At 41.9% G+C, this 22150-nt stretch overlaps 1 protein-coding gene and 3 non-coding genes across 4 annotated transcripts in view; 1 reads left to right on the top strand and 3 right to left on the bottom strand.

Moving 5' to 3' along the window:
• The window catches only part of LOC145363699 (uncharacterized), a 375177-nt gene that overhangs the window by 210368 nt on the left and 142659 nt on the right, over positions 1 to 22150 (bottom strand). The window lies entirely within an intron of this gene.
• Positions 700 to 772, bottom strand: trnav-gac (transfer RNA valine (anticodon GAC)). The gene has a single exon. It is a non-coding gene; the product is annotated as a tRNA-Val (tRNA).
• Positions 8210 to 8282, bottom strand: trnat-cgu (transfer RNA threonine (anticodon CGU)). The gene has a single exon. It is a non-coding gene; the product is annotated as a tRNA-Thr (tRNA).
• trnak-uuu (transfer RNA lysine (anticodon UUU)) lies at positions 11782 to 11854 on the top strand. Its single transcript has one exon. It is a non-coding gene; the product is annotated as a tRNA-Lys (tRNA).

Here is a 22150-nt window from a genome sequence, read left to right as displayed (position 1 = left end):
TGCCAGCACACGCATATCCAAAACCCAAAAATATTCCGCACGAATTCAACCCACACTCACTTTATATATATTGGTATGTTGAATGTATGTTGGTATGTATGTTGGTAAATTGACACTTGACCCTCGTTTATTATGGAAGTGAAACATTCAGGTGTATAACTTCTACCATTTACTGCAGTAGATCCGCAGTGAGTCTCGATTCTCTCATCTGTCATCTGCTTTTCCTTTTTCTTCGTGATGAAGAACGATTAAAAAAATCTGTGAAATGTGTGCCATTTCCTTTAGTTCACTTACATTATCACTTATGTCTGTCTTTTTGAGCACGCACTACTACCAGGTATTTCAGATAGTGATTAACCATATTAGTCTCCAACTATAAACCCATTGAATTCTGTGTAGACTGATCGAGATGCGAATATCTGCCCGCTGTCAAAATCGAACTTCCTTGTCAGTGCGTCAAAGAAAAGCGTTTCTTATTTCAGAGAAAGCATTTGAGGATGAAGTCAGAGCAATGATAATATGCCTTTAACATAAAGGTTCGCAAAAGTGTTGAGCAACAAACTGTAAACAAGCAGTTTTCCATTAACAAGTGGCAAATATTCAGACGAGAACTTTGAAGGCCGAAGTGGAGAAGGGTTCCATGTGAACAGCAGTTGAACATGGGTCAGTCGGTCCTAAGACATGAAAAAGATTAATGAATGTTTCTACCCGGTTTCAAACCGGGGACTTTTCGCGTGTCAGGCGAACGTGATAACCACTACACTACAGAAACAGGTTGATATGAAAGCTGGAGCAAGCCTGCCTTTCTGCAATGTTCAACTACGCTGTGTTGCTGCTGGTTCCGATGGTCAGACTGAGAGCCCATGTCACTTAACTCAGGAAGACACCGTTACTTTCAATCTTATTGTACGACCTAACCCGAACATCAATATTTAGAAGTATTCGTGTCGCAAATATCTAAGGGAGCAATGATTTCTACCCATTTTTTATCCCATGATTCTCATCTTCCTTCGAATAAGGTAACCGCGACACTGAATTCGCATGAGGTTCAGCAATGAACTTACATCATGTACACTTCGCTCATGCTTAATGAGAACGACCCAACAATGCTTCTGCCCGGTTTCGGACCCCAGATCTTATGCTTGTGAGATGAACGTGACAACCACTACACTAAAGGAATAGCTGATACCTGTATTGCAGTATCACCTGTACCTGTCTTTTTGAGCACACAATACTATGAGACATGTTTCAGGTGGTGATTAACTATGTTAGCCTGCACCGATTAACCCATTAAAGTCTGTTGTAGATTGAGCGAAATGCTAATGTGCGCACGTTGTCAAAATAGCAATGTTTCTTCCCTGTCAGTGCGTCAAAATATTCAATATTTATTTTACAGGAAGCATTTGAGGCCGACGTCAAGCAAAGATAATATGAATCGGGATTCGGATAATGTCCAGCAACAGACTGAAATCATGCAGATTTTTCTCAGCCGAAATGAAAAACCTTAATGCATTCTTCTGCCCAGTTTGGGACCGGGGTCCTTTACAGGCACTACACTCCAGAAATAAATGGCAGCATATCGCCGCTAGTCGGCCTGACTACAATACTCAACTCCACTGCGTTGCTGCAGGTTGGCATGGTCAGAATGAGAACCCATGCCACTTAGTACAAGAACACATTCGTTCCGTTCAAACTGATGCATCAGCTTATGTTGTAATTCCAAATTTAAAAGCGTTCCTCCAGCAAATGTCTCAGGGAATTCAATGAGTTAAAGCTCAATTGTTTTAGTTCAGAGGTCAGAAGATGTTGAGTAATATTCTGCCCGATGATGACAGGTTCATTCTTGCCCAGCTCACAGCTCCTTTGTCTTACATTTCATCCAATCAGCTCCGAGTATCTTCATTCTCCAATTCATGACGTCAGAGAGAGGAGCAGGAACCATTTGAATCTGATCTCAGAACAATGAGCTGTACAGAAGAACATCAGAGAATAGGGAAGAGGAGTTGCAATAGACCATTTGCTCCTTCATTAGGGCCGGTTCTGCCATTCAGTAAAACAATTGTTTATCTCTCTCACAGTAAGAAGTCTCACAACATTAGGTTAAAGTCCAGGAGGTTTACTTTGTAGAACGAGCTTTCGGAGTACTGTTCCTTAATGAGGCGAATTGAGTTTAAAAACAGGGCACATTTAAACACGGACTCAATTGCAAAATTATGGTTGGAATGCGAGTCTTAACAGGGAATCAAGTCTTTACAGGTACATACAATGCGATGGAGAGGGGGATAATGACATGTTAAACGGTGTGAATTGTCGCTAACCAGGCCAATTAGTAGGATTTTGCAAGCCCAGGCCAAATTGTGGGGGTTAGACGTCGTGTAACATGAACCCAAGGTCCTGGTTGAAAGGTTCTCATGTGTATGGAATTTGGCTATCAGTTTCTGCTCAGCCATTCTACGTTGTCGTGCGTCTTGAAGGCCGCCTTGGAGAACGCTTACCCGAAGACCAGTGGCTGAATGCCCGTGACCGCTAAAGTGTTCCCCAGCATGAAGGGAATACTCTTGCCTGGTGATTGTCGAGTGATGTTGATTCATCTGTTGTGGTAGCGTCTGCATGGCCTCGGCGATGTACCATGCTTCAGGACATCCTTTCCTGCAGCGCGTGAAGTAGACAATTTTGGCCGAGTTGCATGTGTATGTACCGTCTACCTTGTGCATTCTGTTCTCACCTGTGATGTTGGCATCCACGTCGATGATTCAACACGTCTTGCAGAGGTGGCAGCAGCAGGCTTGTGTGGGGTGTGGTGTTCACTGCTCTCTTGAAGGCTGGTTAGTTTTCTATGAACAATGGTCTGTATGTGGTTGCTTTGTTATTTGAAGGCGAGGGGTGGGGTCATTGAGATGGCCTCCGCGAGATATTCGTCTTCATCAATGATATGCTGAAGGTCTCCGAAGAAGATGTCATAGCTTCTCCACCGCGAACAAGGTGTCTTGTTGTCTGCACTCTGGGGACGTAGTGGAGGAGGAAGGGCACTCTGTCGGCCATGTCCCATATTAGTCTTCTGCTGTGGCTGTCGATCGATGAGTCAAGCGCAACATCTTGTTCTTAATCGGTCGTCTGTCAAAAGCGACACAGCACACACTCCTGCATTCAACGGGAGCTGGTGGAGTTCAGCTTCAAAAACTAAAAACAATTGCGGTAGTGGTGGGATTCGAACCCACGTCTCAGAAGAGACCAGCGCCCAAATATAGTGTCTTAGACCACTCGGCCGCGCTTCCATATAGAGAAGGGTGGCAATCATTTCGTTTAATTGCATTGGCACTGAAATACATCAAAATCCGCGAAGTTGGAATGAGTCATGACGAAATGGTTACCGAATCAGATGATCCTGAAATGTGCAACAAAAATCATCTCCAGTCAGAAACACAATGAGCTGCAGTGAAGGGCCGTCTCCATTTAAACTGTCCTTAACCTCGTCTGGTTCCCAGAAAGGGCAATATAACTTCCTGTTGAATTTGTTCAGGGTCTTCACTTCAGAAAGGACAGGACACAAGGCGAGACTGAGATTTGTGTTTTCTCCCTGGAAATAACTGATATTTGTTTTCATGGATTGCAGAAGAGCAATAAATCTTCATTTGCTGACATGCAATCAAAACCGCAGTGAAAGTGTCAAACTCTAGCCGCCAGACCAGCAGATTACAGCGTGTTTTACGATTTGCTTTGCCCACGATCCTTTTGTTATTTTAGTTTCCAGGCCATACCACTTTCACTACAAACTTCTCCTGCAAAATGACACATTCCGTTTCAATACCAAAGAAGTGTTTAGCCAATTACGGCAATAATTCTACGACAGTTATCGTGTCCGCCTCCCACGGCATGAAACTGGGAAGATTTTTTTTCCAAGTCCTTTTCAGTGCAGAGTGAGGGAAAATTATTCATACATTTACAATTTTTAACCAGTCCGATGGGATTTCCCTACATTTTCTGATTTTAAGATCGGGGCCACTCCTTAAAACGGGCAGAAGGTGAGGCTCGGTACGGAAAACAAGGGAGGATTTATGATTTGACACAAGGAATGGTGAACAAGGCAACATTGAGCTGTTGATTGCAGAACTCGGGTGTTCCAATGGTGTAAAGTCATGGTTCTCACGACCATGGGTTCGATGGCAGGTGACAGAAGCGGAGCATTTTGTTTTAATGAGAATCCTGGCCATTGTGTGACGGACAAGAATTTAGATAATGGCTGAAATGATCATGATCCGCTGATTGGGAAAGTCACTGTAAGCTTCCCTGTTGGTCTAGTGGTTAGGATTCGGCACATTCATCACTGTGGACTGAATTCAATCATCGGTCAGAGAGTAACTCGTTTGTATTGCTGTCTGAACTGACACCTTAAAATGGAATTCCGCATTGAATTAAACTAAGTCTGGCGGCGCCTGTGGTGTGAGAAATCGAGTTAATCTTCCAGCTGGATGGCCTTCCATCAGAGCTGGAAAACGCAGAAATATTAGAGATGGAAAACAAGTGCTTGGCTGTGATTCCAAAATGTTGTGATAGGCTTGGGGGGCTAAATGTTCTATCCCCAATCCCAATTATTTTCTAAATCGCTGCGGGTGCCACTTATAAGAACATAAGAAATAAGAGCAGGAGTAGGCCATCTCGCCCTTTGAGCCCTCCCCGCCATTCAATAAAATCATGGCTGATCTGAAGTGGATCAGTTCCACTTTCCTGCTTTCTCCCCATAACCTTTAATTTCCCTGTCTATCAGAAACCTATCTACCCGTAACTTAAATATGTTCAGCGAGGTAGCCTCCACCACTTCGACGGGCAGGGAATTCCAGAGATTCACCATCCTTTGAGTGAAGAAGTTCCTCCTCAACTCCGATCTAAACTGCCCCCCCCCCCCCTTATGTTGAGGCTGTGTCCTCTAGTCCTGCTATCCTTTCTAAGCGGGAAGAATCTCTCGACCTCAAGCAATAGTCATAATCCGTTTCCTGTTGTAGTGTTGTCGAGTGGTCTAAGTCGCTGAACTTAGGTTGCAGTCTCTGAGAAAACATGGGTTGAAATCTCACCACTGCCAAAAGAGGACAGCTTGTCCGTCTGTTCACCGAGTAGCATTTTGTGAAGAAGAAAGACGAGAGGAATACAAGTTGCAGGATGACCTCTGAGGGCCGAATGTTCCCCTTTGTTATTGTAACTATTCAATGGTTTTATATGAGTAACACCAACACAGTAACATCTGTTGTAACATCGACTAAGGCGCTGGATTTGAAATTGCTGTTTTCTCACGAACATTAGAACCTCACCCACTGCGCTGCTCAGCATTTATTCCTTTAGGTGACTGCAGAATTAATTATTCGTTCAACACAATCAAACCCTTCCAAATATTCTAGCCTGTTTTTCCTGCTTCATTTCCACATTCCTTCATTTATGTTCATCAGCGATAATTTACTAAACTCCAGCCAGAAATGGAACAAAACTGAACCCAGTTAGTGGTATCGTTGATTTATGAATATTTGCGTCTCCTCAGGCCTCTGTCTCTCTCGATGTCTGTGTTTATTGCTCTGCGCATCAATGTGATTCTGTTCTAAGAAGGAGTGAACACATTTTTACATCACAAACTGCGTCCACTTATTCATACACTTCAATGGCAAATGGTACAGAAAATAACAACATGTTTGAAAATTGCGAGAAAGATTGACTGATTCTGGCTTTTTTTGACTGGATACTGCTTATTGACTCAGTGTCGGTATGTTACAGAGGATGATTGGCATTTTCACTGATCAACATTTAAACAGATAGTAGATTCACTCGGTGTGATGGTGGGTTCCAGTTCTATCTCTGCAATCACAGCATCAATTTCTATCAGTTACTGTGAACCCAATGTTTCAAATAGTTTGGAAATATAACGAAACATGATCTAATACCTCTTGTGTTATTTGAAATTAATATTCATAGATCTATTTGCATGTCAACTTACTGAATAACAGCGAGACTGGCAAAGCTTGAACAAGGTTTCTTTGTTACAGAAGACACAAAATATATCTATGTCGGGACTTGATGGATTGAGTTATAGGGCGAGGGTAAATACTCTGGGACTGTTTTTTCTGGAGCGTATGGAACTGAGGAGTGATCTTATAGAGGTCTATAAAAAATGAGGGGCATAGACAAGGTAGATAGTCAATATATTTTCCCAAAGATAGGGGAATAGAGGAAATCTGTGCGGCTTATGGTTCTCTCAAATCTCAAGCCTTTCCTGAATAATTTTGTTACAATAATACAGCAGCAGTTTAAATTCAGGGCTTTCGTTGCCTGGATTGAATTCAATTCAATCTGTCTCGATGTTGTGCAAATTGTTATAACTCGAAGATGTTACTGGTTTGAATAGTATTACATCGGATTCTGAAACTTAACTCTGTTTTCTCTTCATATTTGCTGCCGACTTGCTCATAGAGCCATAGAAGTTTACAGCATGGTAGCAGGCCATTCTGCCCAATTTGTCCATGCTGCTCGTTTCTTAAAAAAACCCAAAGATAATCCCAATTGCCCGCATTTGGCCCATATCGTTCTATACCCATCATACCAATGTATCTATCTAAATGCTTTTTTAAAAGATAAAATTGTACGCACCTCTACTACTACCTCTGGCACCTTCTGTGTGAACAAAATGCCCCTCTGGACACTTTTGTATCTTTCCATTCTCACCTTAAACCTATGCCCTTAGTTTTAGACTCCCCAACCTTTGGGAAAATATATTGACTATCTGCCTTGTCTATGCCCCTCATTATTTTATAGACCTCCATAAGATCACCCCTCAGTTTCATACGCTCCAGAGAAAACAGTCCCAGTCTATTTAGCCTCACCTTGTAACTCAATCCATCAAGTCCCGGTAGCACCCCAGTAAATCTTTTCTGCACTCTTTCTAGTTTAATAATATCCTTTCTATAATAGGGTGACGAGAATTGCACACAGCATTCCAAGTGTGGCCTTACCAATATCTTGTACAACTTCAACAAGACGTCCCAACCTGCTGAGAACTCCTGGAGCTTTCTGTTTTTATCAAAACATAAATTACTGGTTTTTTTTCATACAAATAAACGCAATAAATAGGAGCAGGAATAGACTACTCGGCCTATTGAGCCTGTTCCACCATTCAATGACATCATGGCCGACCTTGGGCTTCAACTCCATTTTCCCGCTAGCTCCCTATATCCCTTAATTCCCCGACAGACAATAAATCTTTCCATCACATTCTGAAATGTGTTCAGTGATGGAGCATCCACAACCCTCTTTGGGAGAGAGTTTCAAAGATTCACAGGACTTTGCGTGAAGTATATTCCCCTGATCTCATAGAATCACTGCACTGCTGAAGCAGGCCATACAGCCCGTCTGACTCCGCAACGACTATCAGACTGACCACCCCATCAAGGTACCATTTCCGCAGCCCCATACATCCATCCTGCTAATCCCCCTAACCTGCACATCTTTGGACACTAAGGGGAAATTTGCCATGGCCAATCGACCTAACCTGAACATATTTGAGCTGTGGGAGAAAACCGGAGCACCCGGAAGAAACCTACGCATACACGGGGAGAATGTGCAAACACCACACTGCCCTAAACGTTCCTTTTGCTGATACTGTTTTTGATTCCCGCCCAGTGGAAACAATCTCTCAGCGTCCACTCTCTTGATCCCATTTAGAATGGCGCAGGTTTTTATAAGATCACCTCTCATTCCTCTAAACGCAAGAGAATTTCAGCCGAATTTACTCAATGCCTCATCACAGCATAAAGCTGTCCTCTCGGGGCAAACTAGTGACCCTTCACTGCACTGTTTGCAATGCAAAAACATGTCTTCTTAAATATAGAGACCAGCGTTGCGCAGAATTTTCCGCATGGGGTCTCAACAAATCCTATCAACTGTAGTAATACCCTATTTATTGTTGTACTCCAATCTTTTGGTAAGAAAGGCCAAAATGCCATTTCCCTTTCTAACTGATTGCTAACAAACGAACTTCCTTGTACAAACAAACACTACCATCAGCTTTTCGAACATGCCCTGTTTTTGCTATTTTCATGATCAAGGGAATAATTAATCACTTTCCAAAAGTGCGCTGGAAATATCAACTCACATGAGACCCGCCTTCACCTATTTTGAACTCCACATTAGACATTAAGAAACTAAACGCACCAGCGAGAATTATGCAGGCTATAGGCTCCAGCGAGAGTCGAACTCGCGACCCCTGGTTTACGACACCAGTGCTCTAACCACTGAGCTAAGAAGCCAGCTGCTGTTAGCTGCATACGGCGAGGTTATCATAATCAGATAAACAAGGAACATGCTGAATTTACAGATGGGTGATATTGAGTGGATGTGCGAGCAATTGAGATGGGCAGGAAGTTAAAAGATGCGATGTGAAAGCGGCAGAATTTAAGGAGTGTCAACCACTTTCAGTGCCTGCCATGTGTCTGCTTTGCGAATTTTCTTCAGAGCTTACTGTTGATTTCATACCTCTGATTTTTCCAGATCCGATACAAGTTCATCCCGCAGGATGATTTACTTTGTTACTCAAAGCCTCGCTGCGTTTTACATTTAATAAAGAATTCAATAAAAATGTGTTCCCTCCTTGGCTAGAAACCAAACCCGGGTCACGGTGGCGAATCCTGAACACGAGCATCCCAAGAAAGCTGATGCGAGGGATTTGCAATTAATTGAACATTTCTCTACTCATTCCGGTTCAGGTCACTTTTGCAACAAACACTGTACAACATTCAGTCTGTCATCTTGTATCCAATTACAGCAAAAACACGTTCTTCTCCCCTTTTTTTCGGACCCTTTTGCCCTCTGGTATGGAACAACTTCTACTTTCAAAATGTTCTGATTTTTTAACCGTTTCCCATGGAGCCCGAGCCCTTTGGGGAAAGCATTGACTCTAAACCACCAGACCTCACGGGCTCCAGCATCACCAGCTCAATAAGATCAAGGGAAAATAATGTGAATGCCGGGATTTGAAATACAAAAAGAAAATGCTGGAGAAACTCAGCAGGGCAGACAGAATCTGTGGAAGAACGTTTCAACCTTGACTCTGTTCTCTTTCTGTAGATGCTGTCTGAACTGCTTCTCCAGCATTTGCTGTTTCAGCATCGCCAGCTCAACGTTGCCATGTCCACCATTCCTTATGACAATTAACCATCCTGCCTGGCTCTCTAGCACAGACCTTCCTTCTTGAGAATTTTTGCCGAGTGGTTCCTAAGTTTCGAATCAGAAGCTGTTGAAAATTTTTCAAAGCTCAGTTAATGTTGGTGGCAAATCTTCAAATCCGAATGGCTTCGAAATTCAAAGTAATTGGAGACGGATGCTATACTTACGGTTATACGGCAATGGCCGTACTTGAAGCAAGGTCGGATTCATAAGAACATAAGAAATAGGAGCAGGAGTAGGCCATCTAGCCCTTCGAGCCTGCCCCGCCATTCAATAAGATCATGGCTGATCTGAAGTGGATCAGTTCCACTTTCCTGCTTTCTCCCCATAATCCTTAATTCCCTTGTCTGTCAAAAACCTGTCTACCCGTGTCTTAAATATATTTAGCAAGATAGCCTCCACCACTTCAACGGGCAGAGAATTCCAGAGACTCACCACCCTTTGAGTGAAGAAGTTCCTCCTCAACTCCGATCTAAACTGCACCCCCCCCACACCTTATCTTGAGGCTGTGCCCTCCAGTCCTGCTATCCTTTCTAAGCGGGAAGAATCTCTCTACCTCTACCCTATCCATCCCCTTCATTATTTTATACGTCTCTATAAGATCCCCTCTCATCCTTCTAAACTCCAGCGAGTACAGACCCAGCCTCTCTTCATAGTCCAACCCCCTCATCTCCGGTATCAGCCTAGTGAACCTCCTCTGCACTCCCTCCAAGCCTGAAATATCCTTGTGCAAGTGCGGCGACCAAAACTGCACACAGTACTCCAGCTGCGGCCTGACCAGTACCCAGTACAGTCGCAGCAAGACCTCCCTGCTTTTATATTCTAACCCCCTCGCTATGAAGGCCAGCATCCCATTAGCCTTCTTGATCACCTGCTGCACCTGCAGACTGGATTTTTGCGACTCATGCACAAGGACCCCCAGGTCCCTCTGCACCGTAGCATGCTGCAGCTTTTCACCCTTTAAATAGTAATTCCTCCTACTATTGTTTCTGCCAAAGTGGATAACCTCACACTTGCTAACATTATACTCCATCTGCCAGGTCCTCGCCCACTCACTCAGCCTATCCAGATCCCTCTGCAGACTTTCCACACCCTCCACGCAATTTGATTTTCTACTCATCTTCGTGTCATCAGCAAATTTCGTCACCCTACACTCAGCCCCCTCCTCCAGATCATCTATATAAATGGTAAATAGCTGAGGCCCCAGCACCGATCCCTGCGGCACTCCACTAGTCACCAACGGCCAATCAGAATAGCACCCATTGATACCAACTCTCTGCCTCCTATTAGACAACCAATCCTCTATCCACGCTAACATCTTACCCCCAACTCCATGCCCCCTAACCTTCTGACAATTAACATTCCTTTAATTTCTCCACATTCCTGGTGGAGAAATTAAACTGGTTCCACAAGCCGGTCTCTTGTCCACATCAATTTATATCCAGATTGCCCCTGCTTCTTCCTCCTGCTAAAACCAGCATTGATGCATTCCACTGTTGTTTTTGTTGACTTGAAAAGCGAAATGTATTGCATGACCTTAAAATAAATTAACATTTGGCAGTGGTGTGTTTCGAGCACACTCTCCTGCAGTTATTGCTATGCTGAATTTAGTGATATAAACTTGTCATCACCGCTACCACAGGAAACAATTGACGTCATATCTGGTGCTGCCAGGAAACTGAATAAATGGAGTAAGACAAAGTCATAAATCTCATTCAGCCTCCTCCACCATTTAATAAGATCATGAAAAAATAAAGTCACCTTAGTCCCAACTGAACATATGTTGTTACTTATTCATCTGATAATAAAAGGAAAATGCTGCGGATGCTGAAAATCTGAAATTAAAAACAAAAAGTGCTGGATCAACTGAAGCAGTCTGGAGAAAACAGAGTGAACGTTTCAAATCTAAACAATTATCCTCCAGGGATATTCATCTTATTTGTTTCCCTTTGGATTAAGATGTTATACAAAGGTAAACGGAACAGTTTAAAAGTTGTGGACATTTTTTATTAGGTAGCTGAAAGTGCTCGAAGAGCCGAAAGGCCCAATTCTGACCATATTTCCCATATTCTAATTAGTGCGGACAAGGCGATGGTTATGGTGATGTGAATGTGTCAGCGTGGCTGGACGAGCTAAGGTATAATTTCAGTTTCTAGTGCCTGTGGCGATTCTGCTTCAGTTCCTGCCTCTGACAAATTTCCAGCTGGTTTTCTCTTTGAGGCGTGCTTGTATCTCCTGAGGCCTCTATCACTCTTTGTGTGTGACTCAGCTCACCGATGTGAACACGTTTATCTTTTTCCAACACAAACCTGTTTCACATTAGGTCAAAAGGTCATGTCAAAATGTTTCGGACAAAAGTAGTTAAGGTGAAAGATGTAAGATGCGTTTGTTATGCTTAGAAGGAGCTGCAACAAAAAATGTGAATGATGTTAATGGTGATTCTCAGGAGTGCATTGTAAGCTTGGCGATTTTGCAGGTCGAGTATCTTTTACATTTTCAAATCAGAACAATATGAGATGCCAATTGGGAAAGCGCATTTACTGTCCGCTTATTCTCGGACTTGAAGGAGTGCTGGCGAAACTTGCCCGGCCAGCTCAGTCGGTAGAGCATAAGACTTTTAATCTTAGGGTCGTGGGTTCGAGCCCCACGTTGGGCACCTTTATTTTAAAACGTTGCTGTTTCCCTGAGTGAGCTCCAGCTCTCCATTTCTCCGACAGTGCCACTGCTGAAAATGATTTTTTCTCCATGCCGCTTTGTTAATCCCTCAGTTATTATTTTCTGAATGAAATGTGCCCCCATCCTTTGGAAGTCGGAGAGTTTAGTGCTTAATTCAATAAGAAGCTTTTTTTCAAATCATTTAGCATCAGATTTGGACCCAGATCTGGGAAATACTTGTGTCAGTGGGAAAAATAAAATCTATCCCATTATTAGCGGGATTTTATCTTGTATCATCATTTCTATCGTCAAGCTTCCCAACCTATCATTGCCCTTTTCCTGTTCTTGATTTTCTGAGCATGACATTTCGAATTCAACGCAAAATGGTACAATTCCGTGATTTTCACACAACAAAGTAAATAACAGTTGTTGCACAACAATAAATTTTCGTCACGGGCATTCGGCCTCTGACCTTCGGGTCAGCATTCTCCAAGGCGGCCTTCACGACACACGACAGCGCAGAGTAGCAGAGCAGAGACTGATAGCCAAGTTCCGCACACATGAGGACGGCCTCAACCGGAATTCTGGGTTCATGTCGCACTATCTGTAACCCGCATGACTTGCCTGGGTTTGCAAAACCTCATTTACTGTACTGTCTGGAGACAATACACATCTCTTTAACCTGTGATCAGTGCTCCTTCCACTCACATTGTCGGCCACTTTAAGACTCGAATAGCAGGTTAGGTGTAAAGATTCGCATTCTAATCAGTAATCTCTAAACTGTCTGTGCTGTTATATGCTCTGTCTGAGGCCAGAACTCTCCATCCACCTGACGATGAGGGAAACCTCGAAAGCTTGTGAGTTTACTATCAAATAAATCGGTTGGACTTAAACCTGGTGTTGTCAGACTTCTTACTTTGTTCAGCCCGTTCAGAGTACAGTTAAGAATCAACCAAATTCCGATGGATTTGGAGTCACCTGTCGGTCAGACCATTTAAGGATAGTGGTTTGCCCTCTGCAGCTTTTCCAGTGCTATCACATTACTCCTGCAAGGTGAGTTTCAGAACTCCACAAAATACACCAGCTATTGCCTAACCAACAGTTTATATCGTTACAACATCAGCTCCATTCTCTCATAAACTCTTTGCCTCGGCTAAAAATGGCAAGCATACCACATGCCTTTATCAACCTCTTTAACCACCTGCCCTGCTGCATATCCACAACAGAGCCCCTCGGAGCTTCACAGGATCCTTCTGGTCATGGTGTATTCCCTTGCCTGCTTTGTCCTGCTCGAATACATCATTTCACATTGATCCAGATCGAATTCAATTTGCCACTGATTAGCCCATCTCACCAGCTCATCTATATTGTCCTGTGACTGGACTCTATCCTCCTGTCAATTTATCGCCTCACAAATGTTTGTATCCCCAGTAACTCACCGATCAAGTTCCCACTTTCAAGTCTAAATCATTCATATAAATAACAGATGCAAGGACCCCAAAACCGATCCCCATCGGACCCCACTGTACTAACGCTTCCAGTTTGAAAAAAACTTATTAACCGCTTTATGCTCTTGTTCTGCTACATTAATGGACCGCTGTACATGCACTCCACGTTTCCTCGGAAATTCCAAGGGTTCTGTGTCTATCATGTTTTCCCTTGGTCTTGGTTGTTCTGCCTGAGTGCATCACCTCAAACTGACAGGATCGAATTCCGTTTGCGATAGATCAGCTCAGCTGGCCAGCCCGTCTATATCCTCCAGAGAACCAAAGCTATCCTCCTCCCTATTTACCAGTTGAAGCAGGGAACGGGTTAACGAACTTTGTAATACTTAGAGATTTGTAAAAAAAACTGTAAAACCTGTTTTCGTGTATCCAAGAACAGATAGGAGAACAGAGACACCAGTTATGATTTTCCCAGCTCATTGTATTCAGGAATGTGGCTAACGCAGGCAGTATCAATTTTGTGTCTTTTAATATTGTGTTACATGCATGCCTTTTGTGATCGGATAACAATAAATTCGTACATATCTATTACATACTACCGACATAAATCCTTACCATATACATTGCAATACAGGTACCTTCGAATAAAAAATTGTTATGCAGGTTCCTGTACCCTTGGATGTCATTTGACATGTTTCTGCAAAACCTTATTAAATGCCTTCTGGAAATCTAAGTACATTATATCCCTTCACCCACAGCACATGTAACTCCTTCAAGGAACTCCAATACATTGGTTACATGTGATTTTCGTTTCGCAATACCATGCTGACTCTGCCTAATTACCTTGAACTGTGCCCTGCTATAACATCTTTAATAATCTCTTCAACCATTTTTCCTCCGACTGATATAATGCTAACTGTCCTACGGCTTACCTGCTATTCAAAAAAAAAGTCACATTTGCGATCTTTACTCCAATAGGATTTTCTTCGAAACTCGAGAGTTTTGAGAAATTGGAAACAATCAACAATCTGATCAGCCACTTCTTTAAGAACCAGCCAGTGAGAGCCATTCAGACCCCCGGAATTTGTCAGCCCACAGAACCAACAATTTGCTCAATAACATTTGCTGCTTATGCTGACTTTCCTGAGTTCTTCCTCCCTTCCACTTCCTGATTTACAGCTATTTCTCGGATATTACTTGTGCCCACTGAAATGAAGCCCAGTGTAAATACCTCTTTTAGTAATCTGCCACAGCCCAACTTTCCATTACCGATTTCCCAGATGCACTTCTATTGGGCCATCGCTCACGTTGTTAATTCTATTCTCAGTTAAATCTCTAGAGAAATTCTTACTTTTCATGCTAAAGTTAATGGTTAGCTGTCACTGATACTCCAGTGTTTTTTTCTCTTTTCTATAATTTTGCCGTCCTTTTAAATGCTTTATATCTTTTCCAATCTTCTGATGTGCTATTCACCTTTGCACAAGTTTGATTTTGTTTTCTTCAATTTAATGTTGTCTTTAACTTTTTTTGATGATCTCTGAGATTCGGTCCCTGTCTGAATTTTTACTTTCTAATTGGAATATATCTATTTTGTATTCTGAAGTGTCTATTCAAATGTCTTTCATTGAACCTCTTCTGATTTATCCTTTAAAGACATTTTATTGTTCTCTCTCGCGAGTTCCACTTTCATGCCCCCATAGTTACCCTTATTTAAGTTTAAAATAATAGTCTTTTCTCCCTCAAACTAAAAGCAAAATTCAATCTTATTATTATGATATCTGCAAATCAACAGTGCCTTCATCAAAAGTTTCAATGAATCCTATCCCATTGCACAATATCAAGTCTAGTATAACTTACTCACTTGTTGGTTGCAAAACGTATACTTCTATGAAAAAACCCAGGGGAAAAAGATATATATTATGTCCTCATTTATGCTACGTTTACCCATCTGATTTTTGCTTTCCATATGTAGATTAAAATCATCCATGATTATTGCCGTACCATTCTGACAAGAACACATTATCTCTTGCTTTATATTCTGTCCTACCATATAGCCGCAGTTAGGGCCCACAAATGACTTATTACTTTTATCACTTCTTACCCCAACTCAAACTGCCTCCACATCATGCTTTCCTGATCTTAGGTCATTCCGCTCTAATGTCATCATTAATTATCAGAGACACACAACATAGAGAAAGAAGATATTGCAGAAGCCAGGAGACATTTGGAACACAATAGACATTGAGGGCAGTCCATTGTTGGCTTTGATTTAATGGTATAGTCACTACGTTGTGAAATAAAAACCGAAAATGCCGGATAAACTCAGCAGGTCTGAAAGTTTCTGCAGAGATAGACAGAATTAACCTTTAAGATATAAATGATCTGTTTACAGAACTGAGGAAAGATTTTTAAAAAACTACATAGTAAGAGATGGAGCAGAATAAAAGAATATAGGTAGGTCAGCGCCAAAGAAATATGGACAATTCTTTCCTGAACATAAGAGAAAGAGGAGTATTAATGATTCCATGGAGGCATGAAGGATGTTAGTGGTGGCAAAAGGCGAGCTAATGGAATGATGGAACTGACCAAACAGTGACAGGTGCTCAAATGGGTGGGTGTTTTCTCTTGTGTTGGAGGAGGGCAGGAGAGCGGAAAGAAACAACTAACAGCAATCTACAAATGTTGGCGGGGGGGGGGGGGTGGGTGTTAAAATTGATAGGGATGAGGAGGAGGGTTAATATCCATAGTTTTTGAAATCAACGTTGAATCCAGTAGCCTGCAATGTTCTGAAAGGGAACATGAAGTTTTGTCATTCAAATCATTTGGGCGTCAGCAAAGCAAAGCAGTAGGTTTACGAAGGGCATGTGGGCATGAGGTGAATTATCTGACATGTTTCCCTGCTAATATTACTCAAGGCCCTAGCTCATTTACAGAACGATCATTTGCTCTTGACAAGCTAGATGATGATTAATTCTCTCGATTGCATTTGCACTACACTCTGCGCTGTCTCCGATATCAATGTACAAGGACAATATTTTTTATATATATTCCATTATATTCCATAATACCTTGGTACTGCTCGCATTTCATGAGGTTTAGTCTCAATTATTATTGTACCAAAAAATGTATCTTTCTATTTTATTCCGACAGTGTCTCCACGTTCACTGCACTTGGTGCTATAAGTTCTAAACCACGCCTCGGCAATTATTTGCCCCAACGATATATCAAAATATACACAACAGGGCACGTGTCAATAGTTCCTTCACTTGAAATTCTTAATTCATTCTTGATCTTTTGAAAGCACTTTCAACATGTATGGTTTATCAGAACAACAGAAGTGCTGTGGTGTTTCCACTGAGCGCAGCATTTGCTTGTGATGGGTTCCACTTTATACACCTCCTCCATGTTAGCGAATGGTTATTTCAACTTGTTCGATTGTAAATCTGTTCAAATCTTTGTATAACAATAGAGTACTAAACACCAGAAAGTTAACAAAAAACCAAATCAACTCATCAATTATAACCACATTATGGTAGGATAGGAAGAGATGGTTTGTATACTGACCTCAGCTCAGTATACAAAATAGGCACTTTGAGTGGTGCAGATGCCAGGACCGAGACTTGGTGGAGACTTGTGGGCCGAGTAGGTGCCGCAAATTTGCAGACAACAATTCACCCACGTTAGCAATGTATTCAACTCCCTTACTAATGTAACAAATGAAAGGCATGAAATCATCTTTTAATCCGTTTGTTCTCTGACCTGTTAATAATGTAGATGTTGTAATTTAACTATCCCTCTGGAGACTGTTATCTGGTATAAAGGAGAGAGTCTTTTGCTCTTGCGCTGATCGTATGCGCAACTTGCAGAATTCAATTAGTTTCTGAAAGGTGATGCATGGGCCAGCGAATGGACCATTTTATGCTATTTATTATCCGATACTCGCTGCTATAGGTGTCCCAGGTAAGAGATGAATCCCAGCTAAATTACTCATTTGTCTTGTGGTGATAAACGTCTCATTGTATTTTAGTGTATAAGAGCGCATTACTTCCATTTGCATTATGCAGTATGACATTCGCGTTTCAGCATATTGCATTTCATACCTGTAGAAAAACTGCTTACGAGAATGCAGGAATATAAATTATAATTGTAACATTGCACACACGCTGTGTGTTTCAACATTTCTACTGAACCAGAGAAATGTGTATCAAGCAAGAGTGCTAAATGTTTGATCAAAGAAGTACGTTATCTCAATAAATCTCAGATAAGGTAACGGAGAAAAAAAACCTGATACTTTGACGATGAGAATTCCAGGGAATAGGGCCCGGGCAGCGAAAGTGATAACTACAATGATGGATTGTTATTATCTGGAATTGACAAGAGGGCAAATATAGATATGCATTACCATCTCAGATAGTTGTAGGGCTGCTGCATATTACAAGGATAAGGAGTGGAGAGGCTGACGAGGCTAACGAGGTAATGGATCATTATGGAAGGATTACTGAAATTGAGGTGTAACTACTCAGTGTTCATAACAGCTCAGCAAGCACAGTGCTACTGGGTGAACGGGGTGGGGGCATGAGTAAGAGCATTGGAAACAAATGTTTTGGGTCAGTTGCAGTTCACCGAGAATGCAGGGAGTCTATTCCGATGGTCATGGGTCTAGGTGTCAGAAAGGATTTCAGTCGCTGTTATCCTGAGGCACAGTTTGATGACACGCAACGTCATGGGCTACACTAGAAAGTAAACATATGCAGCGTCGGTTCTTACTTTGTTTTAAGTTGAAGTTTATTTGTTAGTTACATGTAAACTTGCATTTAACACTGCAATGAAGTTGCTGTGAGAATCACCTAACCGCCTCAGCCTGGCGCCTGTTCAGATACATAGCGGATGAATTTGGCAAGGTCAATGCACTGAACCAGCACGTATTTCGGAATGTGGGAGGAAACCAGAGCACATGGAGGAAACCTGCGCACACACGGGGAGAACGCGCAGGCTCTAGGTAGACAGCGACTCAAGCCTGGAACCGATCCCAGGTCACTGACGCTATGAGGTCACAGTGCTAACCATTGTACCACCATGCCGCTTATGGTCAACATGGGATTGTGGGTATCTGCATGTTCAGCCCACCATCAAAACAGAATATCAATATTTTAAAGAGTCACCACCGCAATCAAAATCAGTGGTCAGAGAACGGAATTTTTGACAATGAGTGATTGTTATCTTCTATGAAATGACAGATATTTAATCCAGCAGTGGCCGTATAATAAATAGCAATGGCTTTGCAATAATTGAAATCCGGAGGTGACAAATGAATGGATCAAAAAAGTTTCAGTCACTGATTGGTTCAGTGAGTAGCTGTTTTTTGCAGTCCGCTCGGTAACATCTCTCTCTTTTTTTCCCTCTTCCAGCCAACTTGATGGCGATCATCATCCTAGCCCGTGGACGGTGCGGACTCTCGCGGTGCATCACCTACTACCTAGTGGCGATAGCAGTGACCGATTTCCTTGTCATGGTTACCGCTGTTATTCTCAACCGGATAGGCGGCATTTACTTCAGGTACAGTGTCCTATCTACCACCCCCGGATGTGCTGTCAGCACTGTGCTGGTGTACGCAACACGGGATGGTTCAGTCTGGTTAACAGTGGCTTTCACCTTAGACCGGTATGTGGCCATCTGTTGTCAGAGACTAAAGGCCAGATACTGCACTGAGAAAACAGCGTTGCTGGTTATAGGACTTATCTGTACTCTAAGCTACGTCAAGAACACCCCTTTCTACTTCACCTACCAGCCCTTGTACATCCTGGACGGGGTGCCCTGGTTCTGTGATATTATGTCCAGCTATTATTCTTTGCCCGCCTGGCAGGCCTATGACTGGCTGGACCATATATTAACGCCCTTTCTACCATTCCTCCTCATTCTGATTCTCAACGCTGTAACAGTGAAGCACATTTTAGTGGCCAGCAAAGCCCGCAGGAGACTCCGGAGCACCGAGAATCATGGAGATCCAGAGATGGCAAACCGCAAGAGATCCATTGTCTTGCTATTCACCATCTCACTCAGTTTCCTCCTCTTGTGGGCCACCTACGTCGGACATTTCCTCTACGTGCGGATTACGGGTGAGGCCTACTTCACCGGCCTGGATTTCAATGACCCACACTTCATCCTTCAAGAAACTACAAACATGCTCCAGTTACTCAGTTCTTGCAACAACACCTTTATCTATGCAGTAGCCCAAACTAAGTTCCGAAATGAACTGAAGAAAGTTCTGTTACTTCCCTTCTCCATTTTCACCAGTTGCTTTAGGTTGAACATTATTTTATCATCCAGTTAATGACTAGTAATGCTTTGTTTACAGAAGTTAAGTTTGAAACCGTACTGGCTTACTGAGAGCGTACCGTCGCAATATTTCCCGTTCTTACAAAAAGAAAATGAACGTTGCTATGTAAAGTCAGAAACATGAAGTCATTTGCAATACCAATCTCGCAATACAGCAATCAGAATTAACATGTGGTATATGAGGAGTAAAGAATAAAAGTTATCCACAAAACAATAGCGCACATGAAATGGCAGATGGGAACAAGGCAGATCCCATGGGTTTTCCGTGATTTCAGATGGATGATATCAGAGAGAACAGAACAGGGAGAAAGGGTCCCTGGGGTAATGCTCAGTGAATTCTGGGCATTCGTATCGGGGGAATGGATGTGATCAGGGAGAAATGCAGACTAGAAACAGAAGGCAGTGGGAGATGCTTGATGGTTACAACCAGAGTTTCATTGTGTTTTCCAGTGAGTGGTGTCTTTCTCTATCTCATGAAAAAGTAAGAGAAAAAAATCTATCTTTGTGAATTTTAACCAAATGTGAAGCTGAAGTCTCTGTATCAGTAAGGCCCCAGCCTGGGAGAATAAATAGTTACTTGTGTCAAATGGGCCCCAGTTTTTGAAACTTCTGCTCTTTTTTCTCTCTGGTCAATCCCATTGGTTTCAATCTAGTCATAATTTGAACATTTGTAATCGATGATGTGCTTATGTGAAATACGACTGAGGGGAAAATTATTAACCAACTTACACGGTTTTTGACAGAATACATAAGATACTACAAACAAAGAGTTAAATGATTCTTGAAACAATAAGGTAATGAAATAATTACTTTACACACATGAGGATGAATAAGAAAATGAAATAAATAATTATGACTATAAAAAATATATGCTCTTATTTTAAATGCATTTTATGTATTGAATGAATTGTTGTTCAATTCAACCAAAAACAAGTCACTGTAAGGTATGATGGTAACATCGAAGAGTTGAGAGCCTATGGCTTGGGAACCTTAGTCGTCAGCAGAATTAATATCTGAAAGTTTCTGGCGAGGGAACACATTTTGAAACTTTATGAATGGGGCCATTCAATGCTTAGACATAGAATGGATTGTGCCGGGATGCAGAATCACGTGTCTATCTAGTCCTGGGAATGAGCCGGTGGGAATGCTCACTTTGACCTATAGATGAGTGTCCTTAGTTAGACAGCAACAGGGAAGTGAGTTCAGCCAAGAAGGGAGTCAGCATCCAAATTAAATGGACAAATGAGATATCATTATGCAGGGATGTAAAATGTGATTCGCTGAGAAATTTGTCACGAATTATTATTGATGTTTATTTGCTGAATGTAATTGATTTTGAAATAATATGAGGCAGGAATAATATCAGGAAATCTATAATCAATTTGTTTTTGATTACACATGTTTGATTCATTGGAAAAGTTCTGTCGCTCTATTCCAAAGCTACTTCAGCCTTTTGGTGATCTCCGAGCAGCTGCTTTTGTTTTGTTTTCATTTTCAACAAATATTACGTCCTTCTACGGAGATACCTGCCTCGTGAGTTTTATATTGTCTATAGTTAAAGACAGTATTGGTCGTCTCAAATTATCCCACAACACTTAGTAATACTTTGGAATTAGTAATAATTTGGAAATTTGTAATCAATGATGTACTCATATACATACACCACAATCTCTTGGTTTCGCCTCATGGTTTGCACTTCTGTTCTGTATGTGTTCTCGGCCTAGTTTGTGGTATGACTGCTTTGGAAGTATTTAATTGGAGGATATATAGAGGGATTCACTCTGTTAACCCATGCTGCAGCGACACTGATAGTATTTTAAGGGGCAGTGTAAAGGAAACTATCTTCTGCTGCACACTGTCCTGCATCGGTCTCTGATGAAGCAGAGCCTTTGCTGTTTAGAATTACCTGAAACTCGTCAGTGACAGACCAGTTTATGAGTGAAATCACCGAGGTTCTCCTCATTCTTCACTCATTCTGTCTCTGGATTTTATCATAGGAAGGCAGAGATGAAGGTGTCTTTACACGAATTGTTAATGGGTGGCGCAGTGGCTCTTCCACTAAAACGCCTTGAGTTCAACCATATTCCACACATGACTGGGGGAACATGCCTGTTTGGGAAAAGGGGAAATCCGTTGTCATAGGGAAATGGAGCGGAGTTGATAGGTTTAGGAGAACGAAATTAAGCCAAGCCATGGTTAATTTTTTATTCAATATTTATTTCAAAAACAGAGAATATTTTACAGCGAAATTATTTTTTAAAGTTAGAAAAGTGAACATAGCGATCGAGCTTCACATTGAGAACAGAACACATATGCAGGGAATCCGTCAATATTTTTACACCTGTTACATACACAGAAAGAGAAAACAGGACCTTAATAGAAAGAGGAATTAACAAACGTGAATAAGGAATGAGGAAAGTTTCTTATTCACACGTGACATTTAATCTACGGGGAAACTATTAACCACAATTACATTATAACAAAAAAAATCGTACTTTTCACACTGAAAACTGAAA

Source organism: Carcharhinus amblyrhynchos, unplaced genomic scaffold (assembly GCF_965287045.1).
Source record: "Carcharhinus amblyrhynchos unplaced genomic scaffold, sCarAmb.v2.hapA scaffold_39, whole genome shotgun sequence".
NCBI lineage: Eukaryota > Metazoa > Chordata > Chondrichthyes > Carcharhiniformes > Carcharhinidae > Carcharhinus > Carcharhinus amblyrhynchos.
This window is presented reverse-complemented; position numbering and strand designations above follow the sequence as displayed.